A 26,099-nucleotide genomic window follows, 5' to 3' on the forward strand; every position below is an offset into this window, starting at 1 on the left:
TACTGAAAAATGATCTCTCTGTCCTCCCGCCACCCATCTCTAGATCTTTTTCTGGCTTCATCTCTAGGCTTGGAAATGTCTTTACAATCAGCTTAACCAGGCAGTATTACATTATAATGGGTTTTCCACAGAAATTTACCCTCTTACCCAGAGCAGTGCCTGTTTCCATACATGGCTGTTCTAAGAAATGGAAGCCCCTGAGCCCATGCAGACCAAAATGTTATGTTATATGCCCACATCACACCATTCTGGGGAAAAGATTATATGATACCTGATTTATTTGTATGAATTTCCTATGTATTTACATACATTTCCATATATAGACAATGCATTGTCCTTTTGTGGTATATTTTTGAAAATGCTATGTAGACAATATACAAACATGAGCGCTTTCATCCATGCTGAAGTGTCGATCATGAATTATAACAATTTTCCTGAAGAGTCAACCATGAATTATGACAGTTATCTGCCATGTTGGATTATTTTATTTAACTACAGTGCATTATATTGCATGCTGAGGCAGAGTGCTTGTGTCTCTGGACATTAAAAAGAACACTTTTATATATAATTTTGCTCCATTTATACAAGCTGCTAAGACTAAGATACCAAGTGCACCTTACATTTCTTTAAAAAGTAAACTAAGGAAAAAAATAATGCCAATTGCAAGGATATGTAAAAAATAAATATGTTAAGAATAAACTTGGGCAAAATACTCTGTCCACAACAATGGATCGTGCCCCAAGAGAATTAAATTGCCTGTTTTTCTTCCTCTCCTTACTGAGGCATGAAACAATGTTTCTTCTTTCTTATCTTATTGTATTTGAACATGTGTAGGTTCACTATATGAGAAACAATTGGTTTTCACTGTTGTTGCTGCCATTGAAGTGTAAGTATTGTTTCTATCTAGAATGTAAAATCTCTGAGAGAAAAGTGAAGGACCTCAAGGGATGCCTTGCTTCTTCTGTCGTGATTTCATTTGTAAATGTTGTTCTTTGTGGCAGTCTTAATGTTGTAGGTCACTCCAGGCTGTCGCCATTCGGTGGTTTCTGGAAAGACAAGAAAAAAGGAAAGCGCATTGAAACCAGTTACTCACGAAACACAGATGTGGTCATCTTTGTGCATACAGAGTGCACTGTGAAAGGGGTGAACCGCTTGCAATAATACCTTCCACTGATGCTGACCTCACTTTTTAATGATGAATGTTTGTGACGCACTATGAGTCAGTCCAGCTTCCCAGTGGTTTGGCTCACATCTAATCAGTGGATAAACATACCCCAGGAGGGGTATAGTGCTACTTGTTCACTTTGAAGCAGGGTTGGGGACTTCTGTGGACCACAAAGACTCTGTTATTCCATTCAGGTTATTCCAGACTTCCGTAGCAAATTTAAATACCAAAAAAAAGGAACAATATGTCAGACCAGAATGACAGATTTTTGCTCTGTAAATATATTGCATGATTCGGCCTTAATCCATGACTTCATCCACTCTGTCCTATTTTGCAGTTTTTTTCCAAACAGTTTTTCAGAAGAATGAGGAACTAGCATGAGATGGGAAATTGGTCAACATGGAAAGTAACAAAAGAACATAATCTAAGGAGTATTAAACCCAAAATTACATAGTGTTACCAAGTGGTGATTACAGTAAGATTAAAATGAGGGACCAATCAGAAAGCTGATGCAGTGGTTTCATGGGACACATTACCAAAGACATATTTCTCCTTGCCACTGAAGCCACAAATGGCTTCCCTCTAAGTAACATTTCAACATTAGTGCTGGAAAGCTTAAACTGAACCCTACAACCTTTTAACACATTAAATTGTTCCAGTTCTAAATTTTGAATATAAAGCATGGAGAAATGTATTTGTAGGTATACCTTTTGTACAAGGCATAAATGTCAAAAATCATGCCAAAATAATTTCTGGGTAACAATAAAAAGATGCCCAATGTGCTTCAAGCCAGCTAAATAAAAGAGAACTAGATAGGTGCTCAACAGCCAGGACAGTCAAACTAGAGTTAAAAATTCCTTAACTGGACGCTTACAAGTGAACTGTCGTTTTTACTGTGTGAATTTTTAAATACTTTTTTAATATTTGGATCTCTATGGAGCCACCATGTGATTGGATTAGGCTAAGCATTTTTGTGATAAGTCACACCTACTACAAAATTCATTGGGCTATAATTCGGTCATTTTTGACATAACCACCAGAAAAGTAATAAAGAGACGAGGTAAAAAACCAAATTGGTCCATTTTTATAGGAGAATCATTTAATAATAGCTGAAAATCCAACATGGTTGACTTAATTTGTTCCTCATGAGGAGAAAGACCTGTGGACCAAATTGTGACTCATGGGCAAATGGGGCTTGGGAGCTGGGCTTGTGGATGTCAATAGTTTGTCATGTGCATGACAGCACAAAACAATAGGGTTCCAGCAGCTTTGCTACAATAGTAATACTCTAATAGTGTGAACACTATATTCAAACCTAGGAACACTAAAAATAAACCTGGACAATGTTTTATGTTTAAGAAGAGTGATTGGATTGATTAACAACCTGGACAAGCCCAATCTATGTTTAAATTTTCACTCAACAAAGATACCATGGATATCAATTTAAGGCACATTATTATGATGTTAAAATATATATTTTAAATGTATACTTTAACTTCCAGATAGAAATGGACAAAGCGTTGTACAACAAGGTGTACTTTTAGGTGTGTCTACAAGCTACATCACAGAAACAAAGGATTCAAGAGTCCAAACATATAATTTCTGGTTTGCGTCTGATATGGCGTATTCTTAAATCCAACTCCATACTGGAGCTTTTATTTTCAGTAAGACACAAAGTGAAAAATATTTTGTTGTATTACTAGTCAGGCTATCGAGCAATTCATATCAAAGTACCAGTCTTTCAGTTCCTGAATAGCATGCCAGAGGAGAGAGCAACACATTTGCACCTGGGTACAAACATGTGGTGCCTATTGTCTGATGGAGGGATTTTGGTAAGAAAATGGCACAAACTGCTGGTATTTATTTACTCAATGAGTCAATTTTTTTAGAATTAAATAAATGCAGTTATTTTAAGCCCAAATATTTAGAGAAAGTAAAGGAAGGAGGTCATTAAAAATTAGTCATTTTAATTTTAAAGCTTGAAAGCCCAATGGTGTGGCCTCTGGCCTATTGCGTATTAAGGATCTTTACTGAAGAGATTATTTTGCTTTGTTCAATGTACCAATCTGATACACCAAGAACACATTTCTTTTGGAATTTACAAGTCTGTAATTGGGCCCATAAGAATGTACCATCATTTTCAGTATGCGCCAGACATGGCCTTATCCAGTTCAACATGGCTCATAGACTGCATCTGTCCAAAGCCCAAATCTGAAAGATGTATCCTTCAGTCAATGATTCTTGTAATATTTGTAAACATGCACCCGCAACACTTGCTCATTAAGTGTTGCGGGTGCATGCAGAATTGTAAGATAGATACACACACACACCACATGCACCTAATGTGCAGTAACATGATACATTTATAAGAACTTGTGTAGCCGTAAACTTGACTGCTATACTTCTGTGGGCCTTGCCTCTTCTGAGCTACAACCTTCTCATACTGAATTCAGCATCAGATGACATCCATGCTTGTGTCCTTTAAGCAAACATTCTGCAGGCAGTGGCCAGATCCAATGAAACTGCCTTTCTGGCCTCTTACAATACAAAATGCAGGCTTACCAGATGACCTGCACCTAGATGAGTCATCAAAAAGACAATGAGTAGCCATGCCATGACTCATTATACTTCATAATTGATAAGGTTTTCTTACCAGGTAAAGACTGTTCTATGCTACCTCCACAAATACTCTCACAAAATAATAATGAATTGACTGGAAATAGAAAACTTAATTGCCACAGTTTTCAGGAAGCATAAAATCAGGGTAGTTAGTTAAATGAAATATTCAGTAGCAGTCCATTTAAACATGGGCTTGTAATGATTTAGGCAGCAGAGATTTTCATTCCTCCCACAGATCTGGTCATGATCTCCCACATGCATGTCTCCAAATAAGCTACACTTCCCAGCACTGGAGGGGGGCTGTGGGAGAGAGCAGAATGGTAGTAAAAGTGTCAGCCAGTAATGGATGTCCTGGTGATAGGGAGCAGTGCTTGTTATTCCCAGGATATTGTGGGAGGACGGCTAATGATGTGTGGCATGTAAACCTGCAGTGGTCCTATCCATCTATGTGTGTGTAGTGTGCGTGTATGTAAGAATGTGTGTGTGTGTGTGTGTGTGCGTGTGTGTGCCTGAGTGCGTGTGTGCGCACTACACAAGTGAATGACATCAGACAGCAACTGAAATATATTTGGGCTCTTAAATTGTATTTTATAAAAGTGGACCTAAATAAAGAATTCAGTAAAATAAAGAATGTGTGCGTGTGTGTGTGTGTGCCCACGTGTGTGTGTGTGTGTGTGCTTGCCTGCGTGTGTAATGGAGCAGGAGCTTGGGCAGCAAAGCAGCAGTGCAGAAATGACCGGGACATACATAGAGATAAAGTGAGCACACTGATGGATACTCATGGTCTGCTTTGTCTTGGAACGGCATGACTGGCAATCAAAAATCCCAAGCTCCCATATCCAGAGGGGGGAGGGAGCACAGCAGTCCTCCTCCCTGTGCTGCCTTAATCACTTCTCCCTCATACCAGAGGAGGTGAAACGTACGGTCATATCTTTATCGCTCTTCTCTGCATAGATACAAAGCGCAAAGTTACATCCACTCACATGCGTTTGATATACGACAGCCTTGGTGTGTGCGAAAGGGTTTCCTGCTAAAATCGTGAAAGTGAAAACAAAAGCGGAAACAAAGTCAACAGCAAAACAACATAAAAAAACAATGTAACACTGTGGTTATTTTGTGTTGTCTGGACCTTGTGATATGAAATCGAATTATGTTTACGTGGAGCACCATTTCCTGCAGGGCTGTGGCTTCTGACCATCTTTATACTTATGGGCAGTCAGGAGGGATGCCTGTTTGGTGCCTGTGTGCCTTTGGGAAGAGCTCTTTATCGGTGCACCTCAATAAAGATGACTGTCCTTGTATTAGAAAATCTCAAACGTGTAAGAAAAAAGAAATGCAATAAACAATAACAAGTAAAAGCAACTCCACAACAGAACATCCAGAATGGTGAAATCCCAGGTATGATCTTAAAAGGTGACGAGTAGTGACCGCAGATCACCCTAAACCTCATAAACTATTTTCTGACATGAAACAATCAAAGCCAATTGCTTTTTACAGCTGTGCTACAACTAATTTAATCTAGCCATCATCAATTAAATAATTAGCTGAAATGGTAAAAATGAAACCCTTGCAGATCAAAAAAGTAAATGTACTTTTGTTTGAAAAAGTGAAATTGCTTCCACTGGCCAAAAGAATCTTCCTGGGTTTTGAAATCATAAAAATGTTAGTTTTTTACTGAATAGATTTTGTGTCACTATATGAATGTATGTATGCATGCATGCATGCCTGCACACATTGCTTTCACTCCACAATGTCCAAGATGGGTCAACAGCTAACAAAGACAGCTGTTGTGACATAATACATTTTCCTGGTATCTGAGGCCCAGGATAGGTCATTAGGATGTGAGCAAAAATATGTGAAAAAACATGTCGGGCTGCTGCTGTGGTCAGTTTCACCATCAGAGTGCTAATAAGCAGGCCTGTTGGAAGCATGGCCTGCTTAATTCCACAGTAGGAGTATCTTGGCAGGATCCCATTCATCCCCGATGAAAGTTATGCCATCAGAGAGAACAAAAAACAGCTGCTGAGATAGATTTTTCTCAGGAAGTCTAGCAGTCCATAAATCGTGTTCCTTGAAAAAAAAAATGTAATGCCAAAAAGAGTCCCGTGAAATGTTACTTGACTCAAGGTATTGATGATCATTGATAACTGATTAATGCATTGTCTTTATTTTCATATTTTCTTGATTTACTTGGAGTATTAGCCCAAGAACCTGTGTGCAAGTGCTCTCAATCCTTTCAGTATACTGGTTGTGGAGGATATGCAGGATAGGCTATGGACGAGCACTCACTTATTGAATAACTGTACTCACTAAGGGGTCTATTCAGACTCGAGATCCGCCCCCAAAGTCAACTGTATTACAAAATTACAGAGTTGTGTGCTTAAAGTTTGTAAGTAAAGGGGTGCTAAATATGTGTGTGACAGAGCTTGAGGGTGTGTGCCATTGACTCATAAGAAAAGATGGAATCTAGTATACTCCATCTGGGAATGTTGTGTGGTTCAAAAAAAGATTTGAATTCTAGAGCAGAGAGTTAGATAGGGATAAATTATTATTGTTGGCTATTCATGAGTTTGGAATTAAACACATTTTCCTTCTGTAAATTTTACCTCTGCTTAACTAAGCCGCCCTGCGATAGACTGGCGGCCTGTCTGGGGTGCATTCCTGCCTCTCGCCCAATGCACGCTTGGATAGGCTCCAGCACCCTCCACGACCCTGCTCAGGGTAAGCGGGTACAGATAATGGATGGATGGATGGATTAACTAAGCCACTCATCTTAGCACTTTTGCAGTCTTGACCAATGCTGTACGTTTTTGGACGAGGTCCACACATGACACGTCAGTTACTCCACAAGCACTTCTAGCTCTTCTTTGCTAAAATTAGGCTTGCATTTTTTACCACAAGGCTTCTATGGGGAGAGCCAAAAGAATGCTCTTTCATTACTTATGGTCAAATAGAAACAAAATATGGGATATAAATCAATACACAAAGGGCCACTTCTTGTTTAATAGGCTACTGTTTCAAATGGGCTTATTGAAAACAATCTGAAATACAGACTCGTTTATACACCGGAAGTTTTAGTTTCCATTGTTTTATTGCACAGGCTTTCATTCGTTTCAAATATTTTTTCAGATTCTTGGTGACTTATGGTGATATTTTAGTGTTTTAATTTCATGAGTGTTCCAGAAACTATTTCCTCATTAAACTATTGTGTTTTTTCAGGAGCTAGAGATATATATAACATGTTGTGTAAGGGGAATTTTATTGCTGGTATTTTTGTACACCCATGTGCCTAACAAATCTACATTTTCCTGTGCGTGCAAGTAAGACCTAATATAAGACATAAGCATGTACACATTGTGAGTCTGAATACCTGCTTAGAATACAAAGGTAAAATGCCCATAATCTAGGAAAGTTTATATTTCTGCCATGATACCCTTTAGCAGGAACAATAAAAAATAAAACATGTCTCAGATTAGGGTGTTACTAATAAAATAATGCAGTAATCATTTGAGTGAAAATAGTCATTCTTCTCTTTACAACAGTAGGATCCCTCTAACCCCTTTCATCTGTTCAGTTTGCAAACAGATGACAACCTTGTGCAAATGGGACAACCAGAGAACTTGGGGCTCTGGGTCTGTTTATAGGTTTCCTCCTGAGCATAGTTTCACTTGTTTGTGTCAACTGTCCTGTGCTTGGGTTTTCTCCTGTGTATAAACAATCTCTCTTTTTCTCTTTAATTTCTCTCTAATTCTTGCTTTCTTACACTTACACACACATCTCTAAGAAGACTCACATAGAAAGTCTCTCTCTCTCACTCTATCTACCCCTGTCACTATCTCTCTATCTTTATCTCTATCTTTCACACACACACACACACACACAAGCACGCATGCATGCACGCACACACACACATGCACACACACACACAGTGGCTCCCAGTCTCTAACTTCAGTATGTGTGACAGTGGCACAGCATCTGATACCTGGGCTTGTTTGTCATGCACTAAAGTAACCTGCTGTCCCAGTGTAAGGTCTGGAAACAGTCTCTGAGACCCATAGGGATGTGTGCTCTAACGTGGCTTATTACCTAGACCCAAGGGCCTCGTTCCGCTCCTGCTGACTATGGCTGCACAGGCACCTTCACACACATTTTCATTACAAGACAGGTGTTCCCATATTTTGCAGGGGAATTGGTACCATGTGTTCTGAGCAAGCATATCTTGGTAATTAATGAATGAATCACTCAAACATGAGGATAGTTGATTTCTTTATTACACCATTATGTCCTCTTATTCAGCACATTGTGCAAAATTGGTATCTAACATTCTAAAGTGAGTACATGATGATACACCTTGTGTCAGAAAGAATTAGCATTTGTCAAGCACCATCCATCCATTACCTATACCGACTTATCCTGGTCAGGGTCGCGGGGGTCGCTGGAGCCTACACCAGCGTGCATTGGGAGAGAGCCAGGAATACACCCTGGACAGGCCACCAATCTATTGCAGGGCACACACATCATTCACTCACACACTCATACCTTTGGGCAATTTATACTGTCCAATTTGCCTACCTGCATGTTTCTACCCAGTTGCGGTCAGAGGTCAATAAGGTTGGGTACCGAAAAGTTCAAGATGTATATTGATTTCTTTGATCTTCATTTCATTACTTTTACTATGTTTAAGACCAGATGAGAAAACTATTCATTTCAGTTTTCTCACTGGACCATATAAAGTGTCGGCACTATGACTGAATTTTAAAATCTGGTATCAGCCACACAAAAACAACAATCGATATGAGATTAGAATGGAATTAATAATGTAACCAATTATGAGTTATTAAATGCTACAGTATGGCAAAATCCATTAAACATGTGCCATTTTTTTCCCACAGTAAAATATTTGCAAATCTGTCTTTCCTGTGTATTAATGGGTGTATCTGTAAATCTGTAAAGGTGATGGGTACATTTTTATTTATTTATTTAAGCTTAACAAAATGTTTAAAGTATATAATTTATCTGCTCTGCATAATAAACATTTATGTACTAATTCAATTTAATTGAAACGAACATTTAATTTAATTTTTAAATATGTATTACAGAAACTATATAGTTATCCCATGAACAAATATTTAAATTAGATCTTAAATCTCTGGTACTAAAAAATACTTTTATCCTAAACATAAATCTGAAATGAACTCTTTGGCATGTTGTATAAATCTGGAAAAGATATGCATATTAACCCCACCCCACAAAATATTTATTTCAGAATGATAGATGTAGATATAATTTTAACATATACATCGATTTTTTTTTTTTACTAAATATGTATTTAGAAGCATATATTTAAGACATCACTTAAATGTTTTAAAAACATTTTAACATCAGATTTAGATATTAGTTTTTATCAGATTTGTAAATCTATATAATGGATTTATAATCTTGTTCAAAACAAGAGTAATATACAGTAAAATGCCCAGTGTTAATTCAATTCCAATAGAGACAAATAGGGAACATATGTACTATATGTAAGCTATGTAAGACATATGTAAGAGCAGACTTAACACTGGACATATTAGTGTGTACATCTTTTCCTAATTTAATTAATACACCTGAGCAGATGGGTTCTTAAATCTGTGTTTTCAAATATTGAAATTGCATATACATCTATCATTCCAAAATAAATATTTGGTGACAAGATTTCACATTTTTCTGTGTAATTCTACAATAAGATGAACTTCCCTTATATGATGAACATAAAATATACATGTAAATCTTCTGTTAATTAAATATAGGCAAACTTTGGGAGGGAAGGTTTGTAAAAAAAAAATTACCATTGCACTTTCCAAATAACACCCCATAGTTAATTGTGTAAATACTCATAGGGACTAAAGGAATGCAAAGCAAGATTGTAGTACAACGATTTACTTTAACCATGTCATAGGCTTAAGTATTTTATACTTATATTATTATATAAGTACCCCAGACTAGACACCCCCGCTCCAATCCAGATACCCTAATTGAATACCACGTTCTGAATATCCCACTCTATGATCCCACCTGGAGGTGAGCATAGCTGTCCTTGGGCCCTTTTCTGTAAAAGGAGGTCTGAGAATAACTCTGATCAAATTACATTCACGGTGCTCTCGGTGTTCTTCAAATAACATTCACGGCGTCGCAGTCTGTGATGTCAGCAGCTGCTTGTGTTTCTCCCTTTGGAACAAATCAGCACTCTAACTCTGGCCGTGTGGCCCGGCATCATTCTGACCCAGAATAACCCCAGTGTAATGCTCGCTTACCATAGGGCCAGAGCACACCTGAGATTTCAAGTGGTGGCCCGTCTTCTTTTCATAACTGCAATGACAAAGATATGCATATCGACTTGATGCCTAAGACCCCATAGATGTGCATGACCTTTAACAGAAGGGGACTAGATATCAGTTTCAGAATCCAACACAGTCTGTTCAAAACCAGAGATTATATTTGCCTCTGCCTACATACAGTATGAAGTTTTTATGTAACTTAATTTAACATTTTCTTCATTTAAACATTTAGTTTTATTTACCAAGCAGGTTTTTGCTGTTTTGTATATATCTAAACAATTGCAATGTTTTTATTTGTCAGAAATCAAAATTGCAGTTATATTTTACATAATATTTATTAAGGCAAATGTCTTTGACTGGTCCTTGGAAAATGTTCACTGAAGTACACCTAATATAATGGTTTAAATTATTTTGTCTGTTAAGCTGTTTTTTTGCTCATCCTGTTTTCATTCTTTCCGCTAGTCTCTATTTTCGAAAGTTCTGTAACGAAGACCGACATTTTCACAACATGGCTGAATGTGCCCCAGTGATGAATAAAGGCCGCTAAGTCACACGAGCCACATCACTGCCCTGCCTCGCCAGGCACGCTTCTGATACCCCAATCTCTGCTTTCTGATTGGGTGATATCTGTGTGTGTGAACGGTGAGATGTGGTGGCAGCCGTGTTCCGCGTAGGCGCGGAATGAGATGGAGATCTGCGCCTTTGCGTGCGCACATTTGAGGGGGAGTTGACGGTCACTTTGGCGGGGCTGTCCCTCTTTCAGGCACGGATGTGCAGCTTCCTGTTATGCAAATGCTTGCGGTTCAACTGCACAGCGGCTGTGACAGGCCGCGGCTCTCTGATTGGAACAAGATAACGAGGAAAGAAATAAAATGACATTTTCTTTTCAATCTAATGTCTTCTATAGAAATTGTTTTTAAAATGGTCTTGGAAAAAATAGTGAGCAGAAGATTTCTTGATGGAAGAGCTTGAAAATATATATTTTTTCCAGCAGTTAGTGGAACAGTACACTCAGGTCAGTGGGAAAATTCCAGATGACCTCTCCTGTTTATCTTACTGTGACTGTGTTTGCCACAGTGTTCTGTTGAATAGTATCAGTGCTGATTCTGTTCAAGGCCACTCAGGGTATGTGTAGGGCTTCTAATGCCATGTGCAACCATGCATCACGGCTGCAGGACACAGATGTGCAGTCAGTTAATTGAGTTCCACTGTGAGCTAGTACTTAATACCTTACTTCTTTTCAATAACTGTGCCATAAGTCCCAGGTAAAGAGCTGAACAAACTTATATATCTCCTTGCTGTGAAATCATTAATGAACAAATGCTATTGCTTGCCACTAGACCTATCTATAAAACAGATTATTTGTTAACTCAAGCAGCATGTTTTGAAGAATGAATACTCTTCTTATATGACATCACATGTATGGAGCCTTTCTTAGGGGTCTGGGTATCTGTAGTACAATGCATATAACAATCACAGATGTTTTATCCAGTATATGAACCATTACGAAATCTTCAGGGGAGTGAAATGTTCCTGTACTAATGCACTGTCCTTCACATGACACGGAAAGGCCAGTTGAATGCATTCAGATGCACACTTTTGGCTCTTTTTAAACCATCCAAGTCAGTGTTTACAGTCAGGAAGTTAGATCTTTGTTACAGAGTCAACTGGTGTATGTCTTGCTGGAGTGGAATTTTCCACCTTATTTTTAAGATTGTGTGGTTGGCAAATGAGGGAAACTACACTGCCATTACCTTCCTCTATTTGGGGATATTTTGAGAGAATGTGTTTGAGAAGTCTGTTTTTATTTGGCAGGGTCAATTTACTGCAATGAAGGCTGCATGAAGCCACGGAGTGCGCAATCTTATCCAACATTTGTAGTGCAGGCCACAGTAGCTGGCCCACATCCATTTCATTGTTTGAAGGCTCCCTGCATGCTGTAGAATCCCATCTTATTCCACAATCTAGCTAAAGATGTCACTTCCATACATTTAAGTTTCATGGAAACAGTATATTTAATGATTCTAAAATAAAAACATCAAATTTACAATTTTGTTGTCAATGTGTATCTTGTGTTTTAATTAGTGCCTAATACCTGATTCAGTTTTTAAAACAGATTCAGTTATTTGTCATTTTGGGGTTGAGGCAATTGAAATAAAGACTGTGGAGAGACTGCCAATGTCATTACAGTTGCCACAGGGCACACATCTGCCTTGATTCAAATTTAATTTACAATTAGATTGTTTTTCCCTCATTCAATGGATTTTTATTTTTTATTTATTTATTTATTTATTTATTCATTCATTGGATAAAAATAAAACTAAAAACGTAAGTAGCGGTCTGTTTATTGCCAAGATTTCCTAAGCAAATGAATTCTGACTTAGAATCAGCCCAAGTACTGAAAAAGAAAAATCAATTCTGCAATTACAAATGACTTGATTTAAAGATAAAGTTATTTATAAATTGTTTTTGTTGTTCAACTAGTCATGTGGTATGCGTAACATTTAGATTACAGGCATTTAGCAGACGCTCTTATCCAGAGCGACTTACACAACTTTACAGATGTGCCAAGTATTATATTTTGCACACAGTAGCTACAGTTACAGATGTTTGCACTTTAAAAAAAAAAATTTCCCAGATGATGAGATTTTATCTTACACCTTTTTGTCAAAGGAAGAGAGAGAGAGAGAGAGAGAGAAAGAGAGAGATGAAACATTCATAATCGGGATGTGTACACTTCCTGCAGCCAGCCCGTTACACTAGTAGGGGTGACGCCAAGGTCACAGAGGCATGTGTGCTGTTTTCCAGGTACCAGCCTGTGAAGCAAACCAAATCCACAGAACATTGATGTCTGTCAAGTTGCTGTAGGTGGTGTATGCATTTCTACATGTTTATCTGCATGTGTCTGCAAATGTCGTGTTCATCTCCACACATTTCTGTGTGCACATTCTTACATTTTGAATGTGGTCAAACACAAAAAACATAAGGTGTAGCTTTCAAAAGGAAATTGTACTGTTTTGAAATTGGAGTGTGAAAGTGGATTATCGTACTGTTATAATTTCATCTTGAACATTAGCCTATTTGAACTGTACAATAGAAAGCCTCCAAAAGTATCAAATGCAAGCCCTACAGAAAACTTTGTATTTGTACAAAGGCCGCAAATGTCAAGGGGCCCTAGTAGGCTATTTTTTACAAGGCTGGTTCTCAATTTTATTTTCGTATTGTAACACCTTCAGAGTCCTTCAACATTCTCACTGACAGAAAAGCCTGTATGAAATCTGAAGCTTTGGTGATGAATGTATGAGTCAGAAATTCTCCATTCTCACTTTGCATGTATTTTTACAAGAAAACTGTGTACTAACAGAGAACATTGAAGGGACAAATATGTAAATAAAATGGGGAACAGCAGCATTGAAACAACTGTCATTTCAATAGGTACGGCTGTCCTTGTTATTCATTTTATTTGAAGTGGAGGGAAAAGACAGATCAAACAAACATCAAGGTACAATGTTCTTGAGTCTATTAATATCTCAGCAAGGGGTATGTTCATGAGTATTCAAGACTTGCAGCCATTTTTTCTTGAATGAGCTGCTTTTCTTTTTAATTTGTTTTCATGTGGCAGATTCTAGATGCCGTGGGTTACGGTGACAGCTTTAACCTTTCTGTATCTCGAGCGCCCAGCCGTCTGTCAGCTCCCCCCCAAGTCATCTCATTAGCGGTCCCTGTTAAAAGCCGCGCCGAGGTCCTCGTTGGGCTTAAAAGCTCATTTTTACCTCGCTTTTAAGAGAAACTGCTCTGAGAATCGATACCTATCAAAACTATTAAAGGAATATATTTGTCACAGGCTGATAAAGGGCCAGCGGTTTAATCCACCTTGTTAAAGCTGCCAGAGAAAACAGATATCGCCCGCTTTCCGAGGACAGGAAGTATAATTCAGCGTGACCGGGTCCGGCGGTGGAGGGATTTGTTATTGAGCCGTGGTAAATGAAACGCAGCATCGCGTGCGGATCCGTTAGGGCCGCCGCCGGCCTCGGGGGAAGCTAGCGACTCACTCAGGCCTGGGGAGGGCCTCCGAGGGTCATTTGACAGAACACTGCAGGTGTTAAATAACGCACAGGATATGGACCCGTGTCTCCCCTCCCCTGACCAACCGCACAATGCTACCTCCAGACACGGTGCAGAGAATGGCCGTTCTGTCTTATAATTCTCACAAGGCTACTGATGGATTTATTGCCAACCACTGTGAAAAATGCTAAAATGGACTTTCCAGAAGGCACCTCTGTCTAATCAATCAAGTTTAATTTTGACACACTGTCTTCTACTTGAATGTTTCCTAAATTCTGTTTCCTGCTGCCATCAGGCCTTTGCTTGTTTATTTATTTATTTATTTTTTAACACGATCACATTGTATTCTACTCTCTTTTGGGAAGCATAGAAAGAACAATGAATTATGGGTAAGTATCATGGGTTCCTTTTATGCTGAGGACTGAGGGTGTTTCTTCCTCTTGTTGTCCTGAACTTGGGGAAAGTAAAGTTGTGGAATGGAGGAAATTAATTCAACTCAGACCTAATTACCAATTCTGCATATCCCCGAGTACGCACGTTTGCCAAATGCAGTACATTCTGCTGACCTGTATGTGTAAATTCAAACCCAAGCCATGCCCCTTTTCTTGTTCCAGAGCTCTGTTTTTAAGGTTGGATAAGGTACAGACTCTGTGGAAGACAGAACATTTTAAATGCTGATAAACAGCAGGGTTACAGCAGTTCATCAATACACATAGTACATTGAGGCTGACACCACCTGTTAATGACAGAACTGAACTGCTGTTCTGCCCCAGTTCAGAAGTACATTCTAAGCTTCTCAAATTCCCTGACTTATACAGGGAGACTGTTTGAACCAGTGGAATTGTGGGGAGTGCTTTCTGACAGTATATGGGAATTGACATTACACAATTTATGTAATGTAAGCAAAGCCCTGTAGTCAAGTACATAAATTGATGTAGAGCCAGACAGTGCACAGGCAACTTCTGTACCTCAGCTCAGGATGTGGGGGTGCAGTCCCTGGGTCTAGGTGGTCACAGTATGCTATTAGCAGGAAGGAAGTTGCAGATCAAAGTATGAGAGAGAGAGAAAGCAGGAGATGACACCCATCATTTCTTTAGTGTTCTCTTCTCACTATATTGACATACACGGCTTCTCACTGGCCATTTATTTTGATCAGTCGCAGATGAGTAACATTACTCTGGAGGTAACATGCAGTCATTTATTTATTCCAGAACTCTGCCATCTCATACTGGTGGCCTGTGGAAGAGCGGGAATGTCCAGTTCTCCTGTCTTATTTATTTCCCTGTTCTGTGATTTAATGACACCCCTGAGAATTCTGCTGCCATCTTTTCAATGTGCTCACACAGCTCCTTTGATACACTGCCCCTCCTAGGGTTTTTCTCTTCAGAAACAAACTAATGAATGGGACTGGACTGCATACATTTCACCAACCTAATTGGTAAAAATGCAACTTTGTGTGTGATAGCACCGCTTAATTTATGTTCATACCATCATTTTTAATCGAAAGTTACAAATAGCCAATGAGATTGATTTTCACAGAAGTTGTATTATCCAAATGTCTGTGAATGCAGACCCTTATGCACATTACTTGTATCTGTGTATTAATGTATACTGTGCAAGACTCACAGATACATCCGATAAAAATGGCTAAACATACATAGCAGACCTGTTTGATCTTAGATACATTTTTCTCCACCTTCAAGTAAATCATACATCTATGGCTGGTACAGACACCCTTGTGTACGCAGTCTAGCAGCAACCCTGTAGTTTGACATAAAAATGGAAATTCAATTTAAGCATGTTTGAATTAAGCAGTCTTTTGGTAATCCAAGTGAAAGCTGATAGTTTTGTTGCCAAGCCAAAACATCGTTTTCTACCCCTTTTCTTCATAACCAAACAATGATATGCTGTACTGCTGTTGAGGAGACAGAAGCTTCGCGTAATGAAGGGTTGCTCGTGTGAATAAATAGCACGGTTCCCTTTCCCTCCTCCGCTGGAAAACAAACACGAAATAAAGACACAGGGGAACGATAAGAAAAACGTCTCCAGATGCTGGCTTTGCGCAAAGCACATGGGCCTCCGTGCGAGTTCAATTACGGCATGCGTTATTGGAGCATCGGACTTGGCAGGGTTGTTCTTGGGGGATAGGATGTTTTATATCCAATCAGTCCGCCCGGATGCTGTGAGTGGCAGGTAATTATTGTGGTTTCAATATTCCAGCTGCGCTGACGAGCCGTGACCGGTGCGTAACTGTTTTCTGAAAACCGAACCAAATTGACAGCCATACCCTTAGCCTTCCAAACCCCGGGCCTTCCACCACTTCCATTGGCTCTTCTAGTTTCATAATGATTGATATCATCTACCCATTTAGTGGCTTGAGGAGTCCAGCCGTTTGCAACCAAAATATGCTTCCTCTTAGGATGAATCAGTCAGGAGACATCTGCTTGCTTCACTTTATTGCACTTGGCTCTGTATGTACTTGAAAGTGAATTATGTGACTTCAGAACAGTTTGATTATGGCTGGACAGGAGACATCCTTCCATGGTTTCATTTTAACAAGGATTAATTTAGAGTACTTTTATTTATCCTTCATATAACCAGGAAGATCCCATTGAGATACAATATCTGTTGTTCCAAGGAGTCCTGGTTTGTATGGAACTTCTATCAAAAAGCCAGAAATTTATGCCCCCGATTATGAATATAACAAAACCCTCAAACACAGATAGGCTGCACTACTTGGAAAGTGTAGTACAGTTATGGTGTGTGTGCGTGTGTATGCGTGTGTGTGCATATGTGTGTGTGTGTGTGTGTGTGTATCTGCATGTGTCAGTCTCATGAAGTACTCTGCGGTTCAACCTGTTAGTTGGATCTAATTTTATGAAAGGATCCCCTTTGAGATTAGATAGATGATGATGGGTCAACTTCCTCGGTGGTGGAGGGTAAGCACAGAGGGACCATTAATAACATGTTTATTCATAACCACCTGCTGCAAGAGCTCATCTTCATTGCACTACAACTGTATAGGTGTATAGCCTTTTCTGAACAATACCATTTTATTAGTGTAAATGAGTAAAACGTACAGATGAAAAGGCTTATTAGTAATTATTACTAAGATTATTACTAAGGACCAATCATATGTCATAGCCAGTTCATTTGTGTACTTGGCACAAAACATTTGTTTATGAAGTTGCAAATTTGAGGTGAATATTTAAATAAATTTTACAGGAATTAAAGCTCCTGTATACAACGATAGGCTGGAACAAGCTTCTCTCTTAATCACCAGATCTCTGAACACCAGCTCTGGATGTTTTCTGTTTTGCAGATCATTGTATTGAGCACCTCAGAGTCGAGAACACATTTATGGGGGGCTTTTAAGGCATCTATACATATTTGCTGTCACGAAAGCATTATTGAATGCAAATAAAAAATTCATGCGTATTGTGAATTCATTTTGTTCGACGTCTATTACAATGCTTTTCCTGCAACATATGAAATGGTTTTATGGTGGAACTACAATTATGAGAAAAGGCTGGAATAATCCAGCTAGTATACGTGATTGTGCTCAGTTTGCACAATCAAGCAAACTTTATCTAAAATAGTAGAACTATACATAGACAAGTAATATCATACAAACAATACAGCAAAAAAGCATAGCAAATCTTGCATCATGCCAGATAATTGTCAGTGGAGGTCTGCTGGTTTAGTGGAGCAGGATATTTTCAAATACGAAACAACCTAAAACAATAATAATTCAGACAATATACTAATCCACAGTGACATTAGCCATACTGGGCTTTCATAAAAAAAATCATTCATAACAATAGTAATTACATAATGCAAATTATAATACTTATAATTAAGGCAAACATATGAATAACTATGAATAATTATGAACTTTTGCTGAAAGGGTAAATAGAGAAATTGCTAAATTAATGTATGAAATAACTTTATCTGAATTTGTTAGTTAGTGAATGAAGTTAGTTCAGTTCATCCAAGAATTATATTAAAAAAATAAGTAAACAAGTAATAATAATAATAATAAAAGAATAATTCTACGGCTAAGATTTTTTTTTTCTTCCTGTGCCCATGTTCAAAAGCCTCATTACGGGAGGGCTCTCATTGTCCCTTTCTGTCCACGGGAGAATCACATATATTCATTTGAAGTATTTGAAGCATATTGCATGATGGGAGAGTGATGGGTGAATAGTGAGGGAATGATGTATAGGGAAGGTATATTGTTTAGGTATTTGTTCGCATGAGGAAGACAATGGTTTGGAACACTGCCTGCACTGTTTCATGGATGGGGACAAGGGGTATAGGAATGGAGCCTTCCTTTTCTGCACTAACTGTAACATATCTTGTATGTATCATCACAATGAGGAAGGCAGCACCGATTATACTGCACACACACATACACACACACACAGACACGCAAACACATACACACACACACAAAGCGAAGTGGGTGAGGGTGATTGAGATATTTATATGCTGGTGAAAGGAGGAATTACATGAAATGTGAATATTGTCCAATGGAGCTACTTGTGTTTCCATATGATTTCAGAAGTGTGCTCTTTGTTTCCTGTGGCCCAGCTGTGCTGATTCAATTGAATTTATAAGCTCCTTACTTTTGACAATTTCCTCTATTTTTTTCCTGCCAAATAAGTGAAAATGAGTAATGATGTACAGTATGCTCTAAATCTGGGACTGCATCCACTTATAAATCTGATTGCATTACAGCTTTGGCATACAGTAGATCAGCATAAACTCCATCTGGAGACCCACATGTTGTGTCTGTGCTACCTGTTGCTGTGGTCAAATCATTTGTATTACTAATTGTTAGGAAGCTTAGACATAACTCAGAAATCATAGTGGCATTTATACTAAACAATGATTTACAGATATTTAAGATTTAAGATATGTCTTAATAACAGTAGCAAAAAAAATGGCCTTCTTCAGAGCAATTTAGCATTTGTAGTTCTACAATTATTAATGTGCATTCAGTTGAGTGATGAGTTTGGAAAATGCAGTTAATGATGTTACTGGCTTGCTACCAGGACTTCCTTGTAAATATGCCTGCTAACAATTTCCCCTTTTGTGATACGTTGCTCCATTGTAGTAGTATATTCAAATGTAATGTATGCTACAAAATGTGTTGAACGCCAATATAAGATGTACGCCTTGACAGATTTGTCAAAAATCAGATTTTTGTTCAACTGTTTGAATGGGGTTCAGTTAATCCTATTTGATAGCATTATACTCTGCTGGCCATTATTGATATTACATCAGAAGCTGCTTGTGTGGGCTGAATAAAAGTTTTAAATAAATTCATCATTAACAAGCATCTATATTTGACTATAAAATTCATGAACAAAAATGTATTGCTCACAGTATCTGGATTTTTAACCCCTACAACATAAATAACCTATTGTCATCAGTGTTGAACACATTGATTTTTTTTTCGTCGTTCAGTAATTTTTGTTTTCGCACATTCTAAATTTTCACCCTTCCAAAAAAAAAACAAAAAATGAAACTGTAATGCTCTGTTAGCAGGATAAATTTTATTTTTTAGCAGGATGACATAGAACTACATATCCAGCATCAAACATGCTCGTGTAAATTGCTGGTGAAAACAGACTTTAGTGCACTCTCCAGGAGTAAGAATTTAGTTTTCTTTTCTTCTGGAGACTTGAAATTTGACCAATGGTGTAGCAGCGTGACAAGCACCTGACATTGGGACAGTACAGAGATTACATTCTGGTATCCCTTGTTGTTACAGGCCTGACTGCTCAATAAAACCGGAGAGAGGAGAGAGCCGTTACTGCGGCCGCTGAGTGCTTGTGTCAGCGCTGCAGCTGTGGCGGACACTTCAACCTGCAAACTTGGCAGAACCCTCACCCTCCAAAGTGTGCCCGCGGGAGGCCTCTCCAGATACATTTCTCAGGGTATTTCTCTGATCCCGTCCCAAACTCCCCCTCCTTTCATCTGAGCTACAGATCCATACTGGGCCTCTGATTCTGGCAAATGGAATGAGAGGAAAACATATATACATTTTTTTTATTAAAAAAAAAAAAAAAAATTAATTGGGTAATGTCAGAATTTGATGCCAGCTTGTGAGGTTGCATGACTACACAGAAACAACCCTTTAAAAAACTTGCCCGCTCAAACACAAGCACAAACAAACATTTTTTTCTTTGCTATCCTAGCAACTGAACACATGTTTGTGTTTATTTTGTGTCCTGTCTCTAAAAAAACCGGCCAACATGACTGGTAGACAAAAGACAAGGCCTAGCAGTTCCATTCATCAGCATGAACACTCTGTGCAAATATGTCAGCAGAGGAACCAAAAACCAACTGGGGAAAAAATTGCGCAATGCGAATCTTCTAAAAACATGCCCACTACCCGGCATTTTAGATGCCTTGAGGTTTGTGGTGCAGACCTGGGTTTTTTTTTCAGAATTCCCAATCAGAAGAACCTGGAACACATGAGATTGAAAATGTATGCAAAATGGCACAGCCTAAAATAATTTTAAAAATACTAAATTCACATGTATGTTTTCAATGCATATGTTGGCAGCAAGAGTTGAGGGTTTGGCACATGGTTGATGCGCTTTTTTCTTTAAAATTAGCTTTTAAAAATATATGTTGAGTAAGGAGTGTCTTTTTTTCATTGGTACACAAGAATACACTTGCACCAAGGCCTATGAATGTGCGCTTTTTGTTGAATAATCATTCCTGGACAACAAAGAGTGGTGTGTGCCAGTATTAGATGATTAATGTACCACATGAAAAACCTCATGATATTTTTAAAAGGTGTGAACATATAAGAGTAACTTGTTTAAATTAAGGACATCTTGACAGTAACATATAGTGATGTATTCATTTTAATTTTGCCCATGCTTTTAAATAAATAAATAAATAAGCCAAAGTGCATACTGTGAGGATTTTTTTAATGGCCTGGCAGGGAACAAAACGTTGATATCAACTCATCTAATGGCAGCTCAGCAAAATTTGCCGTGCGGAGAATTGCATTTGTTTTGGAGATATGTTAACGTATAGGCGACCTAAATATAGTCAACTTTCGGTAGCGGCGGTTTCGTTTTACACCCCCAGAAAGAAAATGGAAATTATGAAGGTGACCTGATGGATTTCATTGCAGCAAACACAGGTACAGTATAAGCAGTATACTAACGGTCAAGGCTGTCACCACATGCCCTTCTGCTTGCACAACACCGTAGTGAAACACCAGTGCAGGATACAGGCCATTTATTTTCCCAGACTACAGTAATTTTCCTTTTTTTTTTTTTTACCATTCTAGAGTTTTTTTATTTATTAGATTTTTTAAATAAGTATCACTGCTCACTGAACCCCCGAGGTATCGGAAATGCCAAGGACAAGGCCATTCCTGACCAGCTCATTTGCACACCTCCCTACTGCTCCGATGTTTGACAGCACATGTGTACAAATCAGCATGTGACCAATCACTAGCCAAGCGAGGAAAAATGCTAATTGAAATGAACCTTAAAAAAATCATAATTTATGTGAACTTAACTTTCTTTTTGAACCCAGTCATGGGGTCAGAAACAAATAAATGAATAAAAAGAGTAGCCCAAAAAATAAAACGGACAAGAGAAGGAAAGATTATACGTTCACCGCTAAATTAAAAAAGAAAGCAGAAGTTATTGCTGGGATCTACAGCACTTCTGCACACTATATCATTTCGTTGAATGTGCTTTATCAGGAAACCAAATTTATGCAATTTGTTAATGCTCCCTTGGGACAGCTGTTTTGCTACAAGACACAAGCACACTCACTAACTGAGTGGCATACTAAGACAAGCAGGTAGATTTTCTCAAACTCAAATACTTTAGTGACTGAGTATTAAAAAATGACTTATGGTGTATTTTTAAAGCCATCTCCAGAAAATGTTAAATAATCTACTTTCATGGATGCAAGGCAGGGAAAAATATCATCTTCTGTTTTTTTTAATGCATAGTTTTTACCCAGTGTTTCCATTCTTCTAACAGCTACTGCTGTTGAGCACAAATATATAATGACAGGATAAAACGATTGATTTCATCTCATCCTTCACCCAGTATGGCCGTTTGACCCAGATTTGATTTCAGTACCCAATGTGAACGGCAATTCCTCACAAAGGCTTTCTTCCCCACTCATACACAGAAAGCCGCTAGTTAAATATACACACATTCCACATGTTACTTCAATGTTCTGCAGTGTGCCAGTGGCCTTCAGTACATGTGTGTGAATGCACATCCTGTACCCCATGGCAGCGCATAGTTCAGGGTGCTCGCCACTGATTGGACAGCGTCTCTGGGGAAAGGAGCGACCCAAGCAGATCTAAGTGCTGCCTGCGCGGGGGATGGGTAGATGATCAAACTGCCACTGCTGAACTGCCCGGCGAGCGCGGCGATCTCCAGGATGAGAACGGGACACCTCCGATGCCCGTTTGCGCTCGATCGATCGATCGAGGCCTGGGCGTCCTGGGACACGGCCTTCCGTGCCCCTTCCATGCTCACTCCAGCTTCACCTCTCTGCGTCCCTCCTCAGCTCCCCTAAGCCTTTCATTTTTTTTTACCTGGATCTGCTCACTGTGTGGGTCAATGACAGCAACAGCACTGCCCACCATGGTTCATCTTTTATTAATTCAAAAGGCACCATGAATCTTTTCATAATTTCCAAGGTGGCTACCTTTTAATACAATACAATTCACAAGATCAGATGTTTCTAATAACACAACCTAATACAGTACATGCTATCTGCTGTCATATTGTATATACATTCACATACAGACATGCCTGTGAACATATGGGAATGGTACAGACGTACCAAATTCCATGTTGTGGAATGAAAAGTTGGCTAAGTAATATACCTTTATACTGTACCCAAAATACATGAAGTGTTTTGTATTTTAAAAAAAATATAGCTTCATTGTTGATTTAATAAAACAGTGGCTCAGCACTCTGTTGTGTAAAATGTTTGTATTTCTGATGATACTGCAGATGTTCTTGTATTGGATACAATGTGAATATAATCACTGAATAATTATCACTTTTAACATAAATGTTTGAGATGATACTGACACAGAATACTGATTCACAGAAGTGTGATACATATTTGAGCTTGTGACTTTCGTCAGCATTTCCCCTTGGGCTGTATCGAAGCGGCAGGGTTGCATTTCATTTCATTATTGTGAATTATTCATTTCAAATAGGCCAAATAACTGTACAGTTTAAGTAACCATCATCTTTAATTGCTGTCTGCTTGGGAACCTTACACAATCCAGTACTATATTCTATAGACAGGCCTATATTCCATAACCTTTTACCCTCTGTAGTTCTCTGTAATTGCCATTCTATAATTACAGCATCTTATTAGAAATAATTTTCAGCACAAGTGTAAGCTATCAGGCTAAGAGGCTTAACCATGTCCAGGGTAAACAAATTAGCCCATCATCTTGGCTCCATACTGTGGAAATATTTACAGTGGGTTCAGTGAATTCAATGCCTTGCAGACTAACAGCTCACAGAAGAGTCTACAGTAAAGGGCATGCACTCTTTTAGCAGATGAGGAAGGGCTGCCTTACTGCTGGACAAAAAATTCTGGTTTTTTAATTGTCCTAATGCATTCAGGTCAAATTAAAGGATCAAAGAGAAAGTGCTTTCCCTGCTGTGCACTTGGGTTCATTTAGAATTAATTAATTGTTAAGCTTATTTTGTGCTTGATCTTAGGTCCTTGCTGGCTCTTCCTTGTAAAAACCAGAGGCAGTCAGAAACATGAACACACTTTGCTACAATCTAATCCACTACAGTTATCATGTAGAAATGTGAAGACACTAAATGCAGTGTAGGTTTGAAATTCTGGAAATGAATGCCATTTAAATGGCTGTGAGGTCGTTATTTGCTGTGTGCAACAGATAGTAACATAATACACTGACCTTTGCATCTGGCTGAGTTGTTGTCTTCAAAATTCAACAAACAATCTTATATGTATCTGATTGCTTTCAAACCTGGTCTCTTCAGGTGATCCTAAACCATATGGTGGGAGATGGAGAAACTACAAATGTTGCATATTATTTACTAGGATATCTTCCCAGGTGTTCATCTGGCCAGTAGTAATGGCTACTAGTAACCAATGAAAACCCACAACAGTTTCAGGGTTACAAAAGTCTGATTATATGAAGTAATCTAGTCTTTTTTTGTCTTATTAACTTTAAAGTAGATCCTCAAAAGGCCTGGAGGATGATCTGTAGGTGGCACTGTCCAGTGTGGGCAATGGGGGAGCTGGCATTATCAGGCTTGGCTACAGGCCAGGGAGAGGAGAGGTGGGTCCCTTTCTCATTGCTGACAGCTAATACTGTGCTATTCCTCCACGTCTGGCTTCAGTCTTTATAAACCTTGAGTCATAAAGCCTCTGTGACCTGGGCTGTTAGGGGATGACCTGTGTTTATGACAGTACATGTTTGTTTTCAGGCTCCAGTGATTCATGGGGGCGATTAGGCTGCCTGAATGACAGGGCTTGCTTTTAAAAGGCTACCCCCAGAAGAGCCACCAAATACAATATTAAAACAGGGAAGCAGGAGATTACAATAGATGAACACAACATTTCCTACCAAGGGCGATATACTACAGTAGTGGTAACCAACCCTGTTCCTGGAGATCTACAGCCCAGCAGCTTTACACACAAACACAAAGCACACCTCATTCAACAGCTATAGATCTAATTAGTAGGGTCCGGTGTGTCAAATTAGGGTTGCAATGAAAACCTTCCGGATGGTAGATCTCCAGGAAAGGAGCTGTTTACAACTGTGCTACAGTTTACATCATTAAATAAAATGAAATCCACATGGCCCATCTGTCAGAAGTTTCCATCAGAATAGTAAACTAAAACAATTAATCTGTAGGTTCTCTTACTCTGCATCATAGAAATTAACTGAGATACATAAATGTAAAAGTTTGAAAAGATTCAGATACTTGTGGAAGTTCTTTACACCCATCTGCCCCCCAGTCCTCTATTTCCAGCATCTTCTTCAGAACAGGTCTTCATTAATGAAAGTATCACAGACAGCCAGTCGCTGGAATCTCACACAGAAATAATACAGCAGCTGATCCCAGCGTGCATGACTAGCCTCATCTCTACACCAGGGCCTCTCAGTGAGAAGATGACACTGTTAACGCATTTCACAAAGACTGTCTAAGGCAATGAGTCACTTGGTCACTCAAACATCTGACCATACAGAGGCACGGAGGGGAGAGTTACACCTCTTTGCCCTCTTAAACTTTCCCTCTCTCTCTCACTCTCTCTTTCTTTTTAAGCAAATCATGAGTTCATAGTCATTAATTTCCATATTGTACTGAACTTTTTCTGAGTACACACATGAGTTATACGAATTGGTTCAGTGCAACAGAACTCGAATATGTAAAAAAATCTGGGTAACACAAACTGTGTAACTTGCCAAACAATCACAATAAACTGAAACAATGGTGGCAGTGTGATATTACTAATAACAGTAATGGCATGTATCATCTTTACTTTTGAAATAGGCCATGCCATGTCCATCATTGTAAATGAGTGGAAAGAAAAAACGAACAACTCTGAAATGCAAACTCTCTAGAGAGACACTGCATCCGGTGTTAATAGAACATAACTCTTAACTCCCTTTAATTATTAAGCAGAAAGTGGTTGCTATTACACAGGAGCCAGCAGTGGACAGTCTGAAGAGGTTATGAACCTCTCTCGCCCTCCCTCGCTCTCTCCTTCCACATCACTTGGTCCCTACTCATAGTTCCCCTTGTACTAAAATGTGGTGATTGCCCTTTCATTGTTCCGTCAGCTTGCATTTCCATTAGCAGCTGCTGTGGCTCTGTATGTTTCGCATTGGCTGTATCTTGGCGTCCATTTGCTGCCCAGTG

The 26,099-nt window shown here is 38.8% G+C and overlaps 1 protein-coding gene across 1 annotated transcript in view; it reads right to left on the reverse strand.

Annotated features, from left to right (window-relative positions):
- Positions 1–330: 330 nt before the first annotated feature.
- The window catches only part of LOC135255244 (transcription factor Maf-like), a 96,109-nt gene continuing 70,340 nt past the window's right edge, over positions 331–26,099 (reverse strand). Inside the window, exon 3 of the mRNA XM_064336137.1 lies at positions 331–1,046. The gene's annotated coding sequence lies outside the window, so the exon portion shown is untranslated. The remainder of the gene's footprint in view (positions 1,047–26,099) is intronic.

The sequence above is a fragment of the Anguilla rostrata genome, chromosome 5 (genome assembly GCF_018555375.3).
Source record: "Anguilla rostrata isolate EN2019 chromosome 5, ASM1855537v3, whole genome shotgun sequence".
Classification (NCBI taxonomy): Eukaryota; Metazoa; Chordata; class Actinopteri; order Anguilliformes; family Anguillidae; genus Anguilla; species Anguilla rostrata.